Raw genomic sequence first — 9,902 nt, 5'->3', positions numbered from 1 at the left:
TCCTACATGGCACCCTGAGGGGTCCACCCCGGAGATGCCATTTCTGGGCTGTTCCAGGGGAGGGCCTGGGGCTGGGATCCTGAAAGAGGGGGTTGTTCAATGGCCTGAATAGGGCTTCAAGGAGCTCGGTCCCCGGCAGCCCTCACAGTGACCCGCCATAGTTTCCTCATATCCCTAGAGCCCTGTGTGCTGGGAAAAGCCAGCCCTATAAAACTGAAGACAACAAAATGTTCTTGGGTTATTTATAAATGAAACCCAGCCCCTGTTTGTTACATATGGCCACTTGACTTCCTCGAAGGAGCTCAAAGGACTGGAAATAGGGATCTCTCTCCCCACAGGGCTCAAGTGGGAGGGAATGAGTTTCCCCAACTTCTCACAGTTGGCATCCAAGTCCTGGGCAGCTTCCTTATCTAGTAATGCCCCAGATTGTGAAAATATCCTTTCTTTCCTTTTTGTTTTTTGAGTAGTTTTGGTGGGAAAGTTTTGCAAAATGTGAATAACCATTTCACTTTTGGTTTCTCCTCCGTTTCGCTTTCTCTCTGTCTTTGGGTCTCTGGCAAGAGACACAGGGAGGCTTCAAATATTTGCCTTTTTCCTGGAAATGAGGCCCATCCCCCACTCCCTGGGTTCAAATTCTCAAACACACACCTGCAAAAGCCTGCGGCCTCGGGGACTCCCCAGACGCTGCCCTCAGCCAGCAGAAGGGGGCCACCTGCTCTCCTGTGAAGTCTGCTCTGTCCCATAATGGCCTGGCCTAGATAAGTGTCTACAAGGCCGCTAAAAAAACTTTAAAAAGCAAAGAAAAGAAAAATGGAGTTTTTCTCCAAATATGGCAGAAGAATTAGGCTGGGAAAAGCCAAAAACACACAGGTTTGTCCCTGGGATGTGGAGTGGCTCACTCTTTCCACTGAGAAAGTTTGCATAGAAGGCGGTTTTTGGTTCTGACCATGATGAAGAATAGATTTGGCCAACGGATCAGTTTTGCCAAAACAAGGTAAAGAACTTGCGAGGCCTGTTCCTCTGCGGGCCGGGCTCCAGTGCCGGCCAGAAGGGTGTGCTCCCTCCTGAAAAGGCACCACAGTGGACACGGCCCTGTGGCCAGGGCTCTGGGGAGAGATGCTGGGCTCCAGAGGCCTCTGGACGTGTCTGACAGCCAGGACAGGGCCCAGCTTGGAGGTGAGAGAGTGTCAGGGCAGCTGGGGGTCTCTGCTTTCCAATCCCAGTGAGAAAAAGGCCCAGAGATGCTGAGTGCCTTGCTTGATGTCACCCAGGATGGAGGAGGAGCTGGGTCTTCAGGTTCTTGACACTGTGCTCTTTCCACACTCAGACCTTGAAGTTGCCAGATCCGGGCTGGTGGCAAAGTAGAGGAACAGGGTTTCAAGAGTCTCTTTCCCAGGTACGGGCTGTGGTTTACTCTGCCCTGAAGCAGCAGCTGCCGCCCTGCCGCCGGCGGCCCTGCCCGCATATTTCCCCGGGTGCTGGGTGCACAGAACCACACAGGGCTCTGCACAGCTAAGCCACAGGAGCCCCGGGGCACTGTTGGTAGGAAGTTTACTGCTGGGCGCAGGGCGCAGTGTTGACCCTGAACTCCCTGGAGAGCTCAGGCACCATCCCAGCCCTGCCCTCCAGGCCTTGCATTACATTTGTTCAAGGACTCCACAGGAAGCGGTTTATCGTTTGCACAGGAGAAGTCTGCCTTCTACAGTGATACCATCCAAGGTCCCTTGATAGGGTCTTGGGGTCTCTTTACCCTACACTGACGGAAATGGCAGTGTAACCCCGATGTCCTGTGGTTTGGGGACTCTGAAAGTACACATGAGGCGCTTGGATGTTGCTGCCCAAGGGACCACAGTCTCGGCCCCACCTGTGTGAGCGCAGTCGCTTGCCCTCCTCACGTCCCCTCCAGGCGTGTTCTTCTGCTCCAGCTGCCTCTCTCTCACCGTGGCGTCCACCCCTGGTCCCCCATGGGAGGGGACCAGCCTGAGCCTCACCATCAGCCTCCCAGGCTGGGGCTGGAGAGTAATTTTGTCCCAAACCATGTGTCACACTCAGCCATCAGGGCACAGAGCTCAGCTCATCTTTAAGGAGGCCAGCCCCTCACGTCTACACCCCAGTGGGGGTCAGACATTGTGCCCAAAGCCACCTTCGAGTCCCTTCCGCCAGCTCAACACCTCCTTCCTCCTTCCCCCAAGTCAGTCTCCAAGCAGGTGGCTCTGAGCTGGGTGGTCCAAGCAGCTGACCCAGGCCACCTACTCTGCTGACAGTCAGTCTCTCTCGCTTCCCTTTTGGCCCAGCTGGAATGTTCCTCTGACCCGCGTCTTCTTCATCCTGCCCTTAAGAACAGGCAATGGGGGTGGGTCATCTGAAAAGGGACTGGAAGCCAGGGAGATGAGATGGCCTGTGTCCCCTCAAGCTCCATGTTCACTCCCAGAAGTACATGTTGGGGTCTTTCCACAGGCAGGAATGCAGTGGGACCCTTCTGAGAGCTGGGGACAAGCCACCTTCTGTTCATCGGCCTGGCCTCCTGCCCCTTGGTTCCTAGACCTCCTGCCGAAACGCTCCTTTTGCAGTTTGGTAGTTGTGGTAGGCAGAATTCGCAGACGTCCCCAAGATTCCCTATGCTGGTGTACACACCCGCTATAATGCCTCGGACTGTGAATATAATGGGGTCACGTTCGATGGCACAGTTGACTTTAGATAGGAGATTATCCTAGTGGCCGGACCTCATCACACGAGCTCTTTAAAAGCAGAGAGTTTGGGGCCGGCTCCGTGGCCGAGTGGTTAAGTTCGTGCGCTCTGCTGCGACAGCCCAGGGTTCGGACCCTGGGCGCGGACATGGCACCACTCGTCAGGCCACGTTCAGGCGACGTCCCACATCCCACAACTGGATGGACCTGCAGCTAAGAAATGCAACTATGTACGGGAGGGGGGAGGTTTGGGGAGATAAAGCAGACCAAAAAAAAAAAAAAAAAGATTGGCAACAGTTGTTAGCTCAGGTGCCAATCTTTAAAAAAAAAAAAAAAAAAGCAGAGAGTTTCTCTGGCTGGTGGGAGAGGAAGGAAGGCAGACACTCAGATCACCAGGATTCAATGTGCCACTGTTGGCTTGAAGATGAAGGGGCCATGTGGAAAGGAACGAGCATGACCTCCAGGAGCTGAGGCCGGTTCCCAGCTGACAACCAGTAAGGAAATGGGGACCTCAGTCCTATAGCTGCAAGGACCTCAATTCTGCCAACCAACAACGAGGCTGAGCGTGAAAGCAGTTTCCTCCCAGAGCCCCAGATGAGGGCTAAGCCTGGCCAGCACCTGACTTCAGCATTCGAGACTCTGGACTTCGGACCTGCAGAACCTGAGCCAAAAAGTGGTTGTTTTTTAAGCCACTAAGTTAGTGGTAATTTGTTGCACGGCAATGGAAGACCAGTACAGCGATGGATTGGTCTTTTTGTCAATCAATGATTTATTTGATTGGTGCTATCTGGCAGCCATTCAACAAGAGACAAGAAGAAATGAAAGGAAGCTAAAGTGATCATGGAGTACCAATACTGGGAAAGCAGATTTCAAAGCTGAATACAATGTGACCGGACTTCACACACACACACACACACACACACAGGGTTCTCAGCTGGAGTTTTTCCTCCCCAGGGGACATTTGGCAATGTCTGGAGGCATTCTTGGTGGTCACAATTTGGGGCAGTGCTCTGGCATCTAGTGGGTGGAGCTAAGGGATGCTGTTGGCCATCCTACAAGGCATAGGACAGCCCCCCACAATCAAGAATTATCCGGCCTCAAATGTTGGGGCCGGCCCGGTGGCGCAACGGTTAAGTGCACATGTTCCACTTCAGCGGCCCGGGGTTTGTCGGTTCAGATCCCAGGTTCGGACATGGCACCGCTTGGCATGCCGTGCTGTGGTAGGCGTCCCACGTATAAAGTAGAGGAAGATGGGCATGGATGTGAGCTCAGGGCCAGTCTTCCTCAGCAAAAAGAGGAGGATTGGCAGCGGATGTTAGCTGAGGGCTAATCTTCCTCAAAATATAAATAAATAAATAAAAATAAATAAAAGAATTATCCAGCCCCAAATGTCATTAGGGCGGAGGTTGAGACACCCTGACACACACACACACACACACACACACACACACACACATTACCAGCCACTCTCCAGAGGCAGTGTAGCATAAGGGTCAAGTGTGCAGTCAGGTTGAAGTCCTACCGACTGTGATTTTTAGCAAGACTCAAGGCCCCCGGAAGCAGCTGTGAAATGGGGCAAAGGAAAGCACCTACCTCGCCGGATTCAATGTTCACGCCTGGAGCGCCCAGAACGGCACGGCCACTTCCTCAAGTGTTTACAGGAAGTGTCAGCAGGGCTAGCCTTGCGTCAGAGTTGCTGCGGCAATTTTGTTTACTTTTCTATATTGTCCAAATTTTATATGATGGACATATTTGATTTTCTTAACTGGGGGGAAAAGGGGAAAAAAAAAGCTGAGGGACATTCTACAAAAGAACTGGCCTGTACTCCCCACGGATGTCAAGGTCTTGAAAAACGAAGAAAGGGTGAAGATAGTCCAGACTGAAGAAGATGAGAGACCTGGCAACCAGGTGTGAGGCGCGTCCCAGTTTATTGGGACAAGAGATATTCGAAAGTGGACGCGTATTAGCGCCTAGTGCAGTCACACGCTGCGTAACGACGTTTCGCTCAACCACAGACCATGTCTATGACGGTGGTCCAGCCAGATTGGTACCATCCAGCCCAGGTGTGAATTCGGCCGCACCGTCTTGGTTTGTCTAAGTGCTCTCTACGGTGTTCGCACAGCGACAAACCCGCATTTCTTGGAACGTGTCCCGTCGTTAAGCGACCCATGGCCATATTGCATCACTGTCACATGCCTAAATTTGTCAACTGTATTGTGGTTGTGTAAGAGATGTCATTTTGCTTAGGAGATACATGTTGAAATATATAAGGGTGAAGGGTCATGACCTATGCAACCTACTCCCAAATGGTTCAGAAAGAGATTTATGTGTGTGTGTATGTGAGAGAGTGAGAGAGCAAATGTAGCTAAATGTTCACGGCTGTGTTGGTGAATCTGAGGGAAGGGTATATGGGTGTTCACTGTACTTTTCTTGCAACTGTTCTGAAGGTTTCATAACTGTCAAAAGGCAAAAGAAAGAGGCCTGTGACAAGGTACCCCTCCTTCAGGCACCCTGTGGCCTGGTCCGATAATCTATTTGCTGCCTCCTGACCCAGCAGCACCAAAGTCTATTATAGTAAAATGGATCAATCAACCATATTCCATTCACACAATGGAACCCCGAATGAACGAGCATAAACGGTGGCTCCAGCAACCACGTGGACCCGGCCGGATAGGGCCACGGGTTCCACTGATGTAACTACAAACCTGGGCAAAATGAACACACAATGTTTGGGGCTGCGCACATGGGTGGAGAACCGCAGAGAAAGGCAAGGAAGTCGCTGCCATCAAGGTCAGTGCTGTGCTTACCTGGGGAGGGTCACCTGGGAGGACACATCTGGGGAGGGGGGCCCTGGAGCGCGGAGATGTTTTCTTCACTTGAATGGTAGTTACACAGGGACTCATTTTATAATGATACAAATAGACACTGTATTTTTACGTTTTATACACACGTAACAGCTGTAAGGGTCCCAGCAGGAACCCCACTTTGCGGGAGGTGCACGGCGAGCGCCAGGGACCTGCCACTTTGAGCAGAGCGCTGACAGCAGCGGGACAAGCCTGGAGGGGCCTGGGGGGCTGCTGGGGGATGGGCCGGGGAGGCGCAGGGTGGGAGGGGGCGGGATGCGACAGGATGGGGGGTGACTGGCCCCGCCCAGCTCTGGCGGGATGCGGCCCGGCGCGCCCCCTGCTGGTGGCCGCGGGGAGTAAGGCTTGCGGAAGCGCAGGCTCGCCCGCCGCCCCACGCCTCCTTCCCCTTTCTGCACCTTTGTCCCCGTCATTCCTTCCTCCTCCAGCGTTCAAGACCGCTCTTCCTGGGCTTCACCCCAGCCAAAGCTGGGCTCAAACTCACCCCTCTCGGGGAGCCTTTCTGATCAAGCCCGCCCAACCCTGACCGCTCCTTCCCCCTCGGCCGCCGGGCGCGGTTGGAGCTCGTGTGCACACGCTCCCAAGACGCCTTGTCAGCAGCGTCGTTTCACGTGTGTGTAGTGACGGTGATGAGGACGATGGCCGGCGTTTACTGAAGGCCTCCTGCCTGCGGGCCCTCTGCTGACGGCTCCAGGCCTCTGATGCCCCTCTTCTCCCGAGATCTTCAATCTCGCATGTGGTCGGTCCTTCGGAGGTGCATTCATTCATTCATTCGTTCGTTTTCTAACGTCACCTTACTCTCTTGGCCCCTGCAGCCTAACAACACACTGGTGCCCAATGTCCTTTAATGCGCCCCTCTCTTTGAAATACCTGGAGTGGCTGCAGAGTCTCCCAAGTCATTATAAACAGGTAGCATTACTGGATAAATGGTGTTGAGAAAACTGCTAAAGTACTATGTGAATTGTGGGGAGATCTCGACATAATACCTCCTAACAACGTGAATTACAATATGACTTTCCTGACTCCATTATAGTTGGTCCTCCTGTTTTCAGGGCTTCTTCATCGGTCTGTGCAGCCAAGAAACAGATATGGGACCTCATCGTCTGCTCATCTTTGAACCTGTCATTGCATCCCACTAGCCGGCTTTCTTCTCCTCTAACCCCCCACAATTTCTCTTGTCTTGCCTCTTCTCAACAACTTTGCCATATTTCACATAAACTCTGGCCCCTCATGGGACTCTCTCCCACTGTCCGTCTCCAAGCCCGCCCCCTTCAGTGTCATCTGGGTACCCTCCTACTTAGACTTTCCAGGACTCTGTTGCCTAAAGAACATATTCTGGAATGTGAGATGGAAAGGCCCCCTACTGTGGTCCGTGCCCCTCTCTCCAAATGAGAGGAAATAGGGGACATTCCCGCAAATTATTCAACACCCCAGCCAGGCCTGAGCCAGACTCTGTAATTCAAGCACGTTGATAGTCCTGTGGCAAAATGTCTAGAAATTTATGTCAAAAGAGAACCTGAAAAGAGTACAAATTGATTCTCTTCAGTGGAGGTCCAGCATGCATTTATTAAGCACCTCCTCTGTGCCAGCCTCTGAGGCTACAGGAAACAAAAAGTCAATGGCCCCTGCTCCCAGGGGTTCCAGGCTCGGAGGAATGGCCAGGTAATGGTGATGGGGTGTGATGGGGGCTCTGAGAGAGGCCACAGAGCATCATGGGAGCCCTTGAGTGGGGGGCGGGGGGTGAAGGCAACCCCAGTGTGTGTGTATGTGGGGGGGCAGGCAGGCGTCCTGGAGATCTCGAGAGGGAGTAAGAGCCGGATCCAGATGAGGCAAGATGTGCAAAGGCCCAGGGGCCACCAGGAAAAGGCCAGAGGTTACGGCTCTCAAGGAGTGGGTCGGGGGAGCTGGGTCTGCCTTGCCCATGAGTGGGGACACGGGCTCTGAGAGCCGTCTGACTCTGCAGGCAGGTGGAGGAGGAACTGGGGGGATCACTTCCCCCGGAGGGTGAATGAGTCGTGGACTTTGCCCTCAAGGAGGCTGGGACCAGCAGGAGGATAAGATAAGCGCCCAGAGCTCTCAGCCCTGCAGGGATTGAGATAAGGGGCGGTGGGAGTGGTCCACTGCCATGGAGGAGGGGGAACAGACCCTGCGGAGTCATGGCAGGGGCGTCTGAGGTGGGCCTCAGCACAGGAAGGGATGCCCAGGGATCCAGAGCTGACAGGGCAGTGTGAGCAAAGCCACATGTGGGAAGGGGCGAGTGACAGTGTCGCAGGGACCCAAGCAGTAGTCTGGACCTTGTCAGCTGCAAGGTCCGACCTGCTTTGTGACTTTAGCAAGATGCTCACCCTCTCTGAGCCTGTGTCCTCATCTCCCAAACAGGTTCGCCACAGTTGCCTTGCCAGGTTGCCAAGATGATTCTAGGTGAATGAGGTATGCGAGTGCCCAGCACGCAGAAAGGGCTCAAGAATCAGTTCCACCCATCTTCCTCTGCTTTATATGTGGGACGCCTGCCACAGCGTGGCTTGCCAAGTGGTGCCATGTCCGCACCCGGGATCCGAACTGGCAAACCCCGGGCCGCCAAAGCAGAATGGGGCACTTAACCGCTGCGCCACTGCGCCAGCCCCTGAACACTTTTATTCATATGAAAATTTCCCCGGAACCCCTTTGCATAAAAACCAGGCGGGAGTGAGGCTGTCGTGGGAAGCTGGGGCAGGGGTGGGGGCCGGTCCACTCGGCTGCCTGCCCCAACGGCAGCCACAACTGCACAGGGAGCCTGGGGGTCGCGGCTGTGCTGCAGGCAGACGAGACTGGCAGGAAGGAGGAGAGAGATGGGGCAGAGGAGGGGGCAGACTCAGGGTCCTGTCCCGGGGAGGGGGTGCTCCAGCACAGACTGGGGCCCACAGGTGGCGGGGAGGACGGAAACATTGCGTGCGTACAGTGCTCAGGCGAAGCACAGGGTGGTGGGGGTGCCCGGGTGGGCACTTAGCTTCAAGTGGGTTTCAAGAAGGCCTCCTGGAGGTAGCAAATGCTTGGGCAGAGCTTGGAACGGTTAGGAAGCGAGACTGGCAAAAAAGCTGGGAAGGGTGTTCCAGGCAGAGGGAACAGAATGGGCAAAGCACAGAGGCATGCTATGGCACAGTCAGTATATGTGGGGACCTAAAGCAGTTCAGGCTCCCAAGAGGGGAATGAGACAGCAGGGGGGCAGGCCTTGGGTGCTGCACTGGGGTAGCAAGTCTTCATTGCCCACTTCATTGCCCCCCGGCCCCGCCCCTTCCCCGCAGGTCCTGGTGGCTGGCATTGAGGCGAACATACCTGTGACCTATGGAATTGGCAGCCAGAGGGAGACAAGAGCACTGGCTGTCAATTCATAGGTCAGAGCCCTGTGCACTCGGTCTCTGCAGCCTGCTGACACCTCGCCACCCTGCGCCACCCTGGGCCTGCGAGCACGGCCTCAGAGGCCCCTGCCGGTCTGCTGGGCGGCGGCGGCCTCTCCTCCTGCGTAGACCCTGGCCCCCGCCCCAGATAACAGCAGCCCCACTGGAACCAGTGGGCACTTCCACATGGAGTTGCTGTTACAGGGGGTGGGAGCCCACTGGAGGCCTGGGCCCTGCCCGCCTGGCATCTCCCCTTGGGAGAGGTCCAGGGAGGACCCCTTGCCCACCCACCTGGGCCCCCTGCGTCCTCATTTTATTGAAGCTCCTTATCATCCGGGGCTCACACCGGAGTCTGAAGCCAGCACTCCTCTGGGCGAAGTCCAGTCTCAACCCCAGCTCCGCTCGTAAAGCCGGGAGTGGCTCCCGTTTACAGCCTCTGGGCAGCCTTTGCCCCTCTGACACCCCCACACCCTCAGTCCCCCAGTTCCTTGTTTCCTCATTTCTTTCCCAACCAGAGCCGGGCCCCAGTTCCAGGTCCGGCGGCTGTGGCCTCACCCTCTGACCTTTGCCCACCCTTCCTGCCGCAGCCACAGGGCAGAGGGACAGCGAGCGATGGCTGGGCGTCTCTTGGTCTCCAGGGACCTCCGAGTTCCCAGGTTCCTGAGTGTGGGCCACGTGTGAGAAGCTGGAGATGAGACCAGGGTGGGGGGTGGAGGGGAGACAGGGACAGTGGGAGAGTGAGGCAGAGGCCCAAAGAGAAACATGAGGGGGGCAGCAGGGAACTGGACAGGAACAGCAAATAGGAGCAGAGAAGAGCAGATGTGGTGGGGGGAGAACAGGGAACTGAAAAGATGCTGTCAGCAACCATCCGTCTGGAAGGACACTCAGCACCTTGGCGGCTTGAGAGCCAGCAGGCGCCTGGGAGCTGGGCGACCTTGAGCAGGTGGCTGAACCTCTCTGAGCGGCTGCTGGTCCCT

Source organism: Equus quagga, chromosome 17 (assembly GCF_021613505.1).
Source record: "Equus quagga isolate Etosha38 chromosome 17, UCLA_HA_Equagga_1.0, whole genome shotgun sequence".
Taxonomy (NCBI): domain Eukaryota; kingdom Metazoa; phylum Chordata; class Mammalia; order Perissodactyla; family Equidae; genus Equus; species Equus quagga.
The sequence above is the reverse complement of the archived record's forward strand: the minus strand, read 5'-3'. Positions refer to the sequence as shown.